A 14,955-nucleotide genomic window follows, 5' to 3' on the forward strand; every position below is an offset into this window, starting at 1 on the left:
ATCAGCAAACAAATGTGCAGAGGGCTGCTCATTATCAAAATGGTGGAATCACTATTTCAGGGACTAGCAGCCTCGCCGGGTGGAGCAAGATGGCGGAAGCACAACTTCTGGTGAGCATAATGGCAAAATTCCAAGGCATGACTTCCGGGTGAATCAAGATGGCGGCCGAGGTACTTCCGGTATCGGAACGACGCGAGGAGCGTCTCGGGAAGCAGCAGGGAGGGGCTCACCCACCCCAGCATTTAAATAGCAGTAGAAAGTAAAGAACAGCGTGCAACCTATGAGGACACGAGTGCACCAGCGTGAACCTGTCAGGCGCCACGGGAATTGAACCTGGGACACAGGTAGGAGACATACAAGTCAAAGTTTTCAGTACCAATGTTGTGACATATGACTGAGACAGTACTGTCTGTAAATTTCAGAGTCAAGATGAGCTCTCCTAGAGACCAGCCATGTATCCTAAGGTGAGGGCAGGTAGGTATATGTTTCTGTATGACATACTAAAAAAGAGTGCACACACTGACAGGCTGTAATCTGTTTCAGCCCTCATCAGCCGCAATACCCCTCCAAGAGCAAGGAGATGCATCAGCAACATGGCTCAAGCTCTGAGAGGTCGACTACACACTCTAAAGCCCGCCAGCAAAGCCGGCACAGAGTAGAATACACACAATATGAAGAGGAATTCAGAGATGATCTCTGTGTAGGATGTGGGCTAAGAGCCCTTACAGGAAAAATGCTATGTAAAGCTTGCCTACTAGAAGCAGCAACGGATAAAGAGGCCAAAAAGGCTGAAATTGTCCGAATGATCAAACGGTCAAATACAGTCAGGTCCATAAATATTGGGACAGCTACACAATTCTAATCTTTTTGGCTCTATATGCCACCACAATGGATTTGAAATTAAATGAACATGATGTGCTTTAACTGCAGACTTTCAGCTTTAATTTGAGAGTATTTACATCCAAATCAGGTGAACGGTGTAGGAATTACAACAGTTTGTATATGTGCCTCCCACTTTTTAAGGGACCAAAAGTAATGGGACAGATTAACAATCATCCAAACTTTCACTTTTTAATACTTTTAATAATATTTAATAACAAAGGGCGATTGGATGTTGTCTCTCAACCTAAAGGATGCATACTTGCATGTTCCGGTGCAGTTTAACAAATACCTGCGGTTCGCAGTATCAAACCAGCATTTCCAGTTTGTATGCCTACCATTTGGCCTGTCAACCTCGCCCAGAACTTTCTCCAAAGTTCTGCTACCAATAATAGCCATTCTATGCAGACAGGGCCTACAAGCATTTCATTACTTAGACAACATCCTGCTGACGGCAAAAAACCTACAGATCCTGTTAAACCATCGTCAAATACTGATAAACACATTACAGGAGTTCGGATGGCTTATCAATTGGGGGAAAAGCCAGTTGGAACCTTCACAGAGGCTATTGTTTTTGGGTGCAGTCCTCGACACCCACAGAAACACAATAGAGCTTCCCAGGGAGAAGATGGCAACACTCCTGTCCAAATTAGAGGAAATATCAATGACCTATCTTTCGGCATCATGCTGCCTCAGTCTCCTGGGGATGTTATCTGCAATGATCCCAATGGTCAGATGGGCACATTGGAGGATGAGGATATTCCAGAAAGGCTTTCTCAACCAATGGCGAAAACAGTCAGCCCGACCAAAAGATTCGGCTAACTCCGGAGATGAGAAGGTCCCTAGAATGGTGAAGTCCAGCAAATCTCCACAAATGCCATCAACTAGTACCAGATCCCCCGCAAGTGATAACATCAGATGCCTCAGCATCAGGATGAGGCGCACACTACAATGGGTTCCTAGCCCAAGGCAGGGGGAGAAACAGACAGAGAGAGGTCTCCAATGTGACAGAATTGAAGGCAGCCCTCTGTGCACTGAAAGCATTTCACACGACTTTCCCATATGGGTCAGGGATGCCCCATCTTTACCCACCGATTAGCCATGCTGGGGTGCTTCCCACTTCTGTTATCACCCCTATCTATCTACATGCTATCATTCTTACCCCACTCTCTCTGTTTCCTTTTCTTTATGTACTGAACCAGTCACTCAAATATATAAACAAACATCATATACCCAGAATTGCTCAACAACATGCATATTTATAAAAAGCGATTGAATGATCCCCACGGAGTTCCAGTCTGAGTAGGAGGAACCTCCAGATAACACAAACACGCGAAATCACAAAAGAGGATATAGGATGATTCCACCACACATATTATTCTACTTTTACATTAAAATCCTCTACATACAATATGACAATATAATATTTCTCCAGAAGCTGTATGTTAAAACATATATTCATGTGCGTGTATAGTAAAGAGTTCCCTTAATGCTCTGTATATAATGTATGCAATATTATACTGTAAAGTACTTTATTTTTCTGTTCTACCCTTATTTTGAAATAAACTAAGATTGAAAAGAAAAGAAAGCATTTCACACACAGATTCGAGGGACAAACATAGTCGTCCAGATGGACAACAGGGCGGCAGTCACTTATGTGAGAAGGCAGGGCGGAAAACGAAGTCGGTCACTACTGGCCGAAGTAACACCGATAATGGAGTGGGCACAACAAAACCTAGCCCACCTTTCAGCGGTCTACATCCCAGTCCCACAGAACTTTATCGCGGACACATTGAGCAGGAGAACTCTAGACCCCAACGAGTGGTCCCTGAACTAATCGATCTTCCATTGCATATGCAGACACTGGGGGTACCCAGACCTGGTTCTAATGGCAACTGGAGCCAATGCAAAGTGCAGGCATTTTTTTTCTGCCAGAGCAAGGTTCCAGGAAGCAGAAGCAACAGATGCTCTCCACACCAGATGGGTTAACAGACTAGCATATGTATTCCCTCCGATTTCACTAATCTTCAGGCTACTCGACAAAATAGGTACACACTCAGGAGTGGTAATAGCAATAATCCCAATGTGGCCACGCAGACCGTGCTTCCCATTGCTGCAGTCCTTGGCAGTGGAACCACCGATACCCCTCCGAACATACCGAACCTCCTACAACAGGGTCAAGTGGTACATACAGACCCAGGAGTTCTACACTTAGCAGCCTGGAGGCTGAAGGGTGAAGGTTAGAAGAGACAGGGTATCCGGCAGCTGTGGTGAAAACACTGTTGAAAGCAAGAGCAGCCACCACTAACCAGACCTACTCGCGGATCTGCGAAAAGTTCAAATCCTTCGCAGAAGACCAGGAGTTTGATCCCCGGGCACCATCAGACCCCCAGCTTCCTCCAAATGGGTCTAGACAAAGGCCTCAGTGTTAGCACACTGAGGGTACAAATCTCAGCGCTGACAGCATTGTCAGCAGTGAAGTGGGCATCACGGTGTCTAATCCATCAGTTCCTGAAGGCATGTGCGGGAATTCAACCCGCAGAATGATCATATGTTCCACCATGGGATCTCCAAATAGTTTTGGACTTACTATAACAGGCCCCCTTTGAGTTAGGGCGGACTACATCATTATGGAACATCTCTTCAAAAGCAGTGTTCTTTACGGCAATCACCTCAGGCAGGAGGGTGTCAGACATACAAGCCTTAGGCTACAAGCCACCATACTGTTGTCACCTGGCAGACAGAGTAGTATTAGGAACACAACTGCACTACAGGCCTAAAGTCAATACCCCATTCCATAGGAATCAGGAAATAGTACTCCCAACCTTCCAGGCAGAAGCATCAGGGACACCACACAGTCTGGACGTCGGGTCTTAAAGACCTACATAGAGATGACAGCATCTTTTAGGAAGGCAGAAAATCTGTTCATAATTCCAGACGGAAGCAGAAAAGGGCTGGCAGCGTCCACAAGGACACTGGCATTGTGGCTGGTTAAGGTAATGCGGAGAGCTTATACTGCAAAGAACCTAGATCCCCCAGCAGAGCTTAGGGCGCACTCCACATGGGGGATGGCGGCATCATGGGCGGATTTCCGAGGGGTCACACCTGAACTAATCTGTAGGGCCAAAACTTGGGCGACCTTCAATACTTTCCTGAACCACTATAAAGTGGACCCTGCGGCCTTAACTACAGTACAGTTTGGCCGCTCGGTATTGAAGCGATCGACATAAGCAAATTAGATATATAAATGTGTATATAGAATAAATTGTACAGCATTACCCACCCGTCTTGTCTGGTGATTTTGTATATCCCATATGTATATGCTGTCATGCTGCGTCAGGAATGAGGAAAATTTTATACTTACCTAACGGTAATTTTTCTTTCCTGATGCAAGCATGATAGCATATAGGTCCCTCCCGAAACAAAAAAAAAAAAAGAAAGAAAGGCTTTGCAGTGATACTAAGTTACGAGAATGCTGCTGGCAAGGAGGAGACCTACTCTTATAGTATAACCGGTCCTCAGGGCACGGGGCTGAGCCTACCCATATGTATATGTTACCGTTAGGTAAGTATAACATTTTCCTCATTTTCTGCTCCTAGAAGCTAAATAGTGTTATCCTATGTGCCCGTGCACACTACTTTAGGCTATTAGCGTTTTTTGAGCTTCAGCATCTAGGAGCAGAAAAAAAATTGTTTTTGTGGAGTTTCTTGGAGCGTTTTTCAAGCAGAAATGCTGCAAAGAGCTCCTAAACGCTACTAATAGCATTTTGTTTGCTTTTTTTCCCCTTTAACTGCAAAAATGCTAATAAAATACTGACGCTCCTAAATGGTACTACAAAAAGCTATTACCAGCATTTTTTTATGCAGCATTTTTTTAGCTTAAAAAAAAAACACTAGTGTGCATGGAGCCTAAAAAAGTCATGGCTGCTTTAAAAAAATTGATGGGCTTTCTCCTTCCAAAACAATTGTACTTAAGAAAGAGATTAGCTTGCTTGTTTGCTGCCTAACCTGCAGAGCTACACTAGGAAGCATCTTGTTTTTTCACAGACTGGTAAAATCAAATTGTGTGGTGCCATTTTAGGGAGCTACAACTCTGAAGTCAACTCCAGCTGAGAAATGAAGAGCAAACTTGCAGGGCAGTAAAATCCACTGCAACGCTAGTTATTTTTACCTGTTACCAGGCTATGGGCATTTACATATTTTTACCAAACTGTAGCTTTAATACAAAACTCTAGCTTTAGGGAAAAGTGAGAAAAATCAAGTTTCATTGCAATAATTACCTGCAGAAGGTCCACTCCTACAACAGATACAATTTGATTTAATGGTGTAGCTGAACATGGATTGTACACCATGAGTATCATTCATGCAGATCTAATACCTGTCCACAGGTACAGGACGAAAGGAAGGATCAATGATGTCACCGGACTGGCCAGAAGACCCTTGGAAGATTGGATTACAAAATGCTGGGGTACTTTGGTTGTTTTTAGTATCCTCTTTGGAAGAAGAACACGAGTGTAATAGGTTTATTACATTGGTTTAAAGCCTGGTGTGTCAAAAGGAAATGACACCACCAACTCAGAGACATTTTATTCTTATATTAATGATACCACAGATTGGAAGGGGGGGGGGGGGGGGGGGGGCACTGACTCAGGGATAATTTTTCCTTTGCCTCTTTTAGTCCCATATTTGGATACCAATTTTAAGCTCTTCACTTTGCTGCAGTGTACCACAAATATTGGTGCTATTTCATAACATGCCACAAACATTACATACATTTTGGGCACATGTCGCTAGTCGCTATTGGGGAATCAGGGGTCACAGTTTCCCCATCTTCATCCTGGGCATCGATGACTTTATCCCAGCACAGCCTACAATTCCAGAGTTTTGCAATAAAAAAAATAGTTCTGCTTTACCTGTTCCATGATTTGGATAAACAAGCAAAGTGTGTAGGACTCCTATTAGATGGAGTCCAGTGCTACAAGGCCCACTGGAGGTCTAATACAGTGAAGCTCTTCTTGTGCTTCAACTTAGTGACCTGACCTCATCATATCAGGGTTGAAAGTTCAGAGGGCAAAAGAATGCAGCAGACAGATTATTTTTCTTTAAACTTTTACCTAACTTTGAGTGATTTGGGCAAAAGAGGGAACAAAGGGAGGGAAAAGATTTAGGGAATGATAGGAAAAACACTAATAATGTCTTTTTTTTAATGATAGAGAAACACTTGCACATGAAAAATTATTTATTTGGAACCTGTGAAATCAAGTAGTTGGTTGAGGGGGGCTATTGGCAAAGCAAACTGATAAATTATGCAGAGATGAAGCCATCACACAGGAAACTAAGGAAACATTATCTTCCAGTGCAGACATAGAAAGGTTGTGTAAGGACCCTCAACTGGTCTGGGACATCTTAAAGCGGAATTTTAGTCAGAAAGTTAAGTGCTGATAGATCACTTCAGGCTGGCTCTTTTTCAGGGCCAGCGCAAGGATTTTTATCTGCATAGGCAAAGGTGCATTTGCTGACCACCCTCCGTCACGTAGCACCTATAATGTGACATCACACAGCATTGAAAATTTGAGCTGTACTGAACTTCCAGTAAAGCAGTGTGTATTTGTGGATGGGGGGGGGGGGGGGTTATGCATTTACTGGCTAAGGGCAGCTGGCAGGTGAGGCAATCGAAAACTTCCACACTGCGCCCAATAGGAGAGAGGGCGTAGCATTAGGGAACAGAAGGCAGGTATTTTAAAAATACAAATTTCACCTCTCAGTGCCAGGAGAGGGTCATCCAGTGCCCAGGGCAAAAAATGCCAACCTGTGCCCCCCCCGGTGTGCAAGCCTGATCTTCTGGCATACACAATTCATATCAGATGAATCCTATAGATAAGGTTTTCTTTGTATTAGAATGGATGGAGTGGATATAATCTAAATGGTAGGCTATTTGCTGATCTCACATTGAATCAAGCTAGCCAAGAACATAAAGTATATTATGTAGGGGCAATAAGGTTAGGTTCACACTTGGGCATTTGCATCTTTATGCATTTTAATGGGGTTCCCAGAGAACACTCTCACAGCGACCGCCCCAGAGAATGCTTTCACGGTGACTGCCTCTTGCAGAAGCGACTGTATTAATAATAAAAAACAAAACACCAGAGCCAGCCTGAGCCACACAGATCCCTGCAATGATGTACAGATCGAGAGCCCAATTACTAGGCAGATATTAAAAAAGCCGCTCCACTGTGTCTGACCCTGCTCTTTCTCCCCGGGAGTTCCCCAGGAACACTGTACCTAATTAACATGCCACTGCGCACCTACTGTGACTGCAGGACCCACTGATGAGTGATTACAATGTGAGCGCTGTCTTCTCTTTCCTGCCAGCCTGTTCTGATGGATGACAAGCGAAGCCCCTTCAAACCTTCTGAGAGCACTGTGCTGTGGGCAGCTTCCCCACCCCGTCCAGGCCCTGTTACCACCCCCCCACCCCCGTCCAGGCACCCTAATGCAACTTCCTTTTGCTGGTGCTTGCCCTGCCCCTTTTGCTGGTATAGCTATGTAAAACATAAAAATTAGGTGGCTTTACTGTTTTAAATCCAGTAATGCCCTGTCTCATTCTGCTTTGCACATGCTTACTTGTTTCCATTTTTGGCACTGTGTCTAAAATCAGAGCCACTAGAGGTTGATCAGCTGATAACTTTAAGATTTACTGTTATTATTATTATACAGACATTTTATAGTGCCAAAAGTTTGCACAGCGCTTCATGATATTCAGGGAGATAGTAGAATTACAATACAGTTCAATACAGAAGGAATAGGAGGGCTCTGCTCATGGAGCTTACAATCTATAATTTACTGTTGCTGAAGGGGAAGAAAGCAACAGGAATGACACAAACTATGGAAAAGGATCACACATTAGGGAGGGAGAAAAGAAAAGCAGGAGAGGTGTCAGCACAAACTTCTGCTTCTGCAGCCTTCCTCTCTAGCTAAGCCAAGACATACACTCAAGGCAGAAAATGTAAATATTTTCATTTTTAATTACAGAAAGTGATTTTTTAAATTTATTTATTTATTTTTTACATATAATTTTTGAGACAAACTAGAAGGGGAGCGTTTCAAATAAGAAAGTAACTATTCTGGGTGTCAACAAAATGGTGACCTCTGGCAAAAAGAAATGGGAGCAATGCCAGAGCAATTTACAACACACACTAATTTCGGTAACCTAATTATGAATCTGGAATGTATGTTATTTTGTTAAATAGATAATTAAAGGCTTTTTTAACCACTTCAATACAAGACACTTTCGCCCCTTCCTGCCCAGGACAATTTTCAGCTTTCAGCGCTGTCACAGTTTGAATGACAATTGCGCAGTCAACGCTGTACCCAAACTAAATTTTTATCATTTTCTTCCCACAAATAGAGCTTTCTTTTGGTGGTATTTAATCACCACTGGGGTTTTATTTTTTGCTAAACCAACTAAAAAAGACCAAAATTTTTGAAAAAAAAAAGTTTTTCTTTTTTTCGGTTATAAAATTTTGTTTTCTCCTGAACTGACGGGCACAGATGAGGCAGCCCTGATGAGGCAGCACTGATGGGCACTGATGAGTTGGCTCTGATAAGGTGGCACTGATGAGGAGGCACTGATATGTAGAATTGATGGGCACTGATAGGCGGCACTGATATGCAGCACTGATGGTCATCAATAGGCGACACTGATATGCAGCACTGATGGGCACTGATAGGTGGCACTGATGGGCACTCATAGGTGGCACTGGGCACTGACAGGCAGCACAGATGGGCACTAACAAGCGGCTGTGATGGGCACTGACAAGCGGCTGTGATGGGCACTGATAGGCAGCACTAATTGGCACTGATAGGGGTACTGATTGGCACTGATTTGCGGTACTGATTGGCACTGAGAGGTGGCACTGGCAAGTGGTACTGATGGGCAGCACTGATGATATTTTGACAGGTGTTACTATAGGACATTGATTGGCAATGTGATGGGCACTGACTGGCACTGTGGTGGGCACTATATGGCACTGATTGGCACTTTATTGGGCACTGATAGGCGATCCTGAGGGGACACTGACTGGGTACCTTTTTGGAACATCTGATGGAGCTGTGCTAATAATCAGCGTGCTGATTATCAGCACAGAACCCCCCCGACAGGGAGAGCAGCCAATCACGGGCGAGCACCGGCATGTTATCCTGCTGGACGTCACATGACGCCCAGTCAGGATAACAGAAACCACCCGGTATAACATGACCATGTTATACCCACCTGCTCTGTGCAGCACAGCCCTAATCCTTCTCTTCTCTTCACAGGTCCCCTGCCGACGCTCCTGGCCCCTCCCCCCTGCCGAGTGTCCCCATAGCAAACCACTTGCTATGGTGGCACTCATGCATAATCGCTCCCGAGCCGCCTCTGTGTGTCCAAGACACACAGCGCACGGCTCGACCCCTGCCCCCTCCTCTCTGGCTGTGATTGACATGTCTCAATATTCGTTTTCGATCATAGTGATGAGAAATTTTGAAGGAGCAGGATGAAAAAGTGTACCTGGTTTTCTTTGAGAAAGTCCTTTTATTTCAAAATCAAAAGCAAACAAAATTTTGAGTACTTTTGATTGACATTTGTCAAGTCATTGAGTATACTAAGAATTTTAGAAGGACAGTAGTTGGTTACTGGACCTATGGGTAAATGCCTTTTCTTGGCTATGGGTATCAAGTTTGGGTGGAAGACAGCACTGGCCTGGTGCCGCTGGAGGCTGCCTAGTGGCAGATTACTGTGTGGGGGTATAAAAAGAATTGCTTCCGAATTTGTAGATGGTAGGTTATAGACTCAGTTGGGGTCTAGGGCTGCCACCTTTCTGATAAGGACAATGGGGGTGTTACCACGGGGAACACTTTGGTGATTGGACAGCAGCACTGATGACCAAAAAATTTCTCACTTGATGATTTTAATAGTTTATTGAAGATAAAAGTATACAAGTAGAGCCAACGCGTTTTGGGGGAATTACATACCCCTTCTTCAGGGCTGTATTTCTTGGAGAGTGGTTAGACTCTGAGAAGGTTAAATATATTAGATCAGCAGCTCTGTTGTATGCCTGGGTTGTGAATTTCAAAGTTTGACAGTGGGGGCTGGCTGGAGGAGAGGGTAGCCCTGTATGCGGATGACCTCTTGTTGTTCCTCAACAATGCTGTCCCCTCCCTGCAAGGTGCTCTTCAGGTACTGAATTATTTTTCGTCTGTCACCGCAGTTGGGGTCTAGGGCTGCCACCTTTCTGATAAGGACAATGGGGGCGTTACCATGGGGAACACTTCGGTGATTGGAGAGCAGCACTGATGACCAAAAAATTTCTCACTTGATGATTTTAATAGTTTATTGAAGATAAAAGTATACAAGTATAGCCAACAGGTTTTGGGGGAATTACATACCCCTTCTTCAGGGCTGTATTTCTTGGAGAGTGGTTAGACTCTGAGAGGGTTAAATATATTAGATCAGCAGCTCTGTAGTATGCCTGGGTTGTGAATTTCAAAGTTTGACAGGGGGGGCTGGCTGGAGGAGAGGGTAGCCCTGTATGCGGATGACCTCTTTGTGTTCCTCAACAATGCTGTCCCCTCCCTGGAAGGTGCTCTTCAGGTACTGAATTATTTTTCATCTGTCACCGCACTCAAGGTTAATTGGCCTAATTGATTACTGTTTCTGATATATCCAGAGGCCTGCAATCTAGCTCCCCCGAACCTTCAACTGCAATGGGTTGAGAGCTTATTTGGGTGTATGATCTATCTACAAAGCTTGGATTTTCTTTCCCTAACTCTGACTCCGGTTATTGGAGATGTGCGACTGAAGCTGAAGGCATGGGAATCTTTACCACTATCCCTTTTGGGGCATATCAATTTATTGAAAGTAAAAATTCTACCAAAACTTACATACCCATTTAGACATTCCCCTCAGTAGATCCCTAGATCCTCCTTTGTACACCTTAACCAACTTTTTTCTTCCTTCCTGTGGGGGCTGAAGAACCCTAGATTCAAACTGTCCACTCTCATGCGCCTATGTTCTTAGAGTGGTCTGACTTTCCCAGATTGCTATAGATATTTCCTGGCCACTCAATTGGTCACAGCTTCGTGGTGGTTCAACCCAGACCTCAACAACCCCTCCACCTTGTTGGTGTGGTGAACTAATTGGAGGCCCTTAAATTCCTCTTATTTAGAGGTCCCCAGGCCCCCTACACTTATAAACCTTCTATACTTCTATAACCTTCTATATTATACCCTCCGAGCCTGGGGAAGTGGCCTACACTGCAAGCATTATACCAAGGCTGCAATCTCCCCTAATGCTCCTTTGTGGTTGAATCCCGGCCTCCCTCACTTCTATAAATTGCCAGGACCCGATGCATGGACTAAATATAATATAAAATGTTGTCACACAGGGGGGCGCATGCGCGGAGGCTCTGAGGATGGCAGTGTAGGACCGGAGCTCCACACAGAGCCGGCCATACAGCAAAAATAAAAGGCAGGAAACGGCTTTCAGGAGTTCCCAAAATAACGGGAACAGGTTGAGGAGACCCCAAGACACCTTTCTATATTGATAAGATAAGAAGAAAAAGCCCTGCATCTTATCTTAGAGTCCTTTGAAAAGCGAGTCATTCTCCACAAATGGCGGGAGTACCTCAGATAACAGTTCAGTCAGGAGCTGAGGTATCCACAACAGGCAGGTAAATTGTTAATCCTGCGACTCTCTCATATGTTCCACAATTATCAGGATTAGTTCCTTCTCTTAACATGTCATCTCATGAAACTGCAGTAACTTTGATAGAACGTTCTGTGGGACTTACGGAAATGCACTCGCTGGATGATAACCCTATTTACCCTGACTCTATAACTGTACAAACAGTGCAGACTCCTGAGGTAACTTTTAATGTGACTGAATTATTTGCTAAAATCTCTGAATTGCTAGACAAAGGACTAACCCAAAACGCTGACAGAATTACAGGGGAAATAAGGGCAGATTTCCAGTCCCTGGGAAAAAGAATTGAACATATAGAACACAAGCTAGATGTCACTATCTCCAAGACAACTCAGAATACTGACCATTTGCAGTTTATGCAAGAACAGCTTGACACTGCTCAGACTCGGATCGACGACCTTGAGAACCGATCGAGGAGGGATAATTTTCAGATCAGAGGACTACCAGAATCAATTTCTGATGTACAAATGGCAGTTCAAGATATTATCAAATCCTTGATCCCTTCAGTTCCAGCTCATAAATTAGAACTGGATAGGGCACACAGGTCCCTTGGCCCTCTGAGGAAGGATGGATCCCCAAGATACATTGTAGTAAAACCACATTATTATTCTATCAGAGCAGAAGTGATTAAGAGATCTCGTCAACAGGAACAGATTCAGTACCAAGGGTCAGACATCCAAATATTTGCCGATATTTCCCCCTACATCATACAAAAGAGACGATCATTGAAACCCCTCTTGGCAGCACTCACCAAGAAAGACATCAAATATCGTTGGGCCTTTCCGTTTGCCCTGAAATTTACTTACAAAGGCAAACAACATGCATTTCATAGCTTTCCAGAGGGTGAACGTCTGCTGTTGGACCTGAAGCTCATTACACATGAATCTGACATGGAAACAGCACACACACAACAGGGTTCAGCTAAACGTCAATCCCCTACAAGCCCACCTCCTTCACGTTGGCATAAAGCTAAATACAGGAAAGTCAAGGATAACCTCCCACCCTGATGAGGAGTCTCATAACTCTTCTGTGTGAAATTTTCTAATTTCTTTTTTCTCTTTTCTTGCCATGTTCCTCAGACGAAAAAGGAGGAAAATTTTTTTTTTTTCTCTTTGTTCATAAATATGGAACCTAGATTGACTTGGTTCTTGCTAAAAAAGACTATTACAGGAATATAGTTCAGTGGTTTCTGCATAGTTTATCTGAGTCAAAGACTTTACCACTTACACTGAAATCTAGTCAGTTTGGACTCAATTTTTCCCCTAGCTAGATAGTTTGGATTGCTATCTCAAAAGGGGGTTCCTGTTAGCGGGTCCTGTACTTTGAATATTTTATAATTGTTTCAAATGCTGTCACTGGCTGGTGCTGATGCATTGTTCCTGTGCCTACTACTCAAACCAGTTATTTGCTGCTTTGTGTGGTAGGTTTCTAGCCCTTTTTATGGGCTGTTTAAATATGTTTGTTCTGAATGAGGGGAGGGAGTCTTATTCCTCCCCACATTCTGGGCCTGGTTATGGCCTTTCGGTGCTTTATATATCCATGATGTCTCTTTATGCCTATTCTTTTTTTTTCTTTTGTTCTAACCTCTTTTCTCTTCTAGCCTGTCTGCTGATGGGATTTCCTTATAAGGTGTATTTAGAAGTGTTAATCCCAATAATAGTAAACAATATTTTCTTCTCTACTTTTTCTACCACATGGAATGGGGTAGATGACTGTGCATTGGTCAGCGTTATTTTCTTTTTGACCCATGGCTGGTAGTAATGCTACTTCTTCCCCCCTACGTGTTATCTCCCATAATACTCAGGGGTTGAATTCCCCAGTCAAGAGACGAAAGGCCTTTCAGGTCTACCGTACTCATCACATTGATGTAGTTCTCCTACAGGAGACTCATTTTCCACTGCGGTACACCCCCTCATTACATGCACACTTCCCAGTATTTTGTTTGGCTAATGCTGAAAACAAAACGAAGGGAATAGCGATTATATTTTCTAAACAATGCAAATTTAATTTTAAAATGGAACACAAGGACCCTGAAGGAAGGTTTTTATTGGTTAAAGGTAAGATTGATAATAAGTTATATACTTTCATTTCTTACTATGCTCCTAATAAAGGACAAACACAGTTCTTCAGACAATTGTTTAAGACCCTTGGCCCACTTATGGAAGGTGTAATAATTATGGGAGGTGATTCTAATACAGCCTTTGATACTGGTCTGGATAAATCTAATCCACTTAAAGCACAATCAGTTAGACCCAGCAGAGCTAGTTTACAAATAGCGCAAATGATTTTTCAATCAGATTTAACTGACATTTGGAGGGAATTAAATCCAAACATACGAGATTTTACTCACTACTCAAATCCACACCAGTCTTATTCGCGTATAGATCACATCCTTGTCTCTTGAATTAATAATGATCTTAAAATATTGACCAACATATTAGCTAACCGATTGGCTTCATTTATAGGACTATATATTGATAAAGATCAGGTGGGGTTCATCCCTGGTAGACAGGGTCCTGATCAAGTGCGAAGGGCGGTTGATCTTTTATCAATAATGCAATCAGAATGGGAGGGAGGTCAAAAACAAGAAGGAATGCTACTATCGCTGGACCTCCAGAAGGCATTCGATTCAGTTTCATGGTCATATCTTTTTGCGGTCCTTAGAAGGTGGGGATTTGGACCAAATATTTTAGGAATCTTGGAAGCCTTATATTCAACACCAGTAGCCAGAGTCAGACTTCAGGGAATTTTCTCTGACCTAATTAGGATTGGCAGGGGCACACGTCAGGGCTGCCCCCTCTCACCCCTGATATTCGCTATAATGATTGAAACCTTGGCAATAGCCATTCGTATTAATCTAAATATCAGGGGGATTCAGTATGGCCAAAACAATAATAAATGCGCCCTGTTCGCTGATGATCTTCTGCTATTTTTATCCTCCCCAATTTCCTCTTTACCCGAGATATGTTCATTGCTCAATTAATTTGCGTCAATTTCAGGACTAAGAGTGAATATGTCTAAATCTCAGGCTCTCAATGTATCCCTCCCAAGCTCTATGGTCTCCCAATTACAGGAAACATATGAATTTAGCTGGAGTAATTCATCAATTAAATATTTGGGAATTAATATAACTCCCAAGATTAAGAATCTGTATCAAGCAAATTACCCCCCAATGTATCGAAAACTTGAGGCTGATCTCAAGACTTGGGAGTCACACAATATTGCCTGGATTGGTAGAATTAATTCAGTAAAGATGACCTTATTGCCTAGACTTTTGTATTTGTTTCGATCTCTTCCTATCCCGATTAGAAGGGACCATCTAAAAACATTTCAAGG

Source organism: Aquarana catesbeiana, linkage group LG10 (genome assembly GCF_042186555.1).
Source record: "Aquarana catesbeiana isolate 2022-GZ linkage group LG10, ASM4218655v1, whole genome shotgun sequence".
Lineage (NCBI taxonomy): Eukaryota > Metazoa > Chordata > Amphibia > Anura > Ranidae > Aquarana > Aquarana catesbeiana.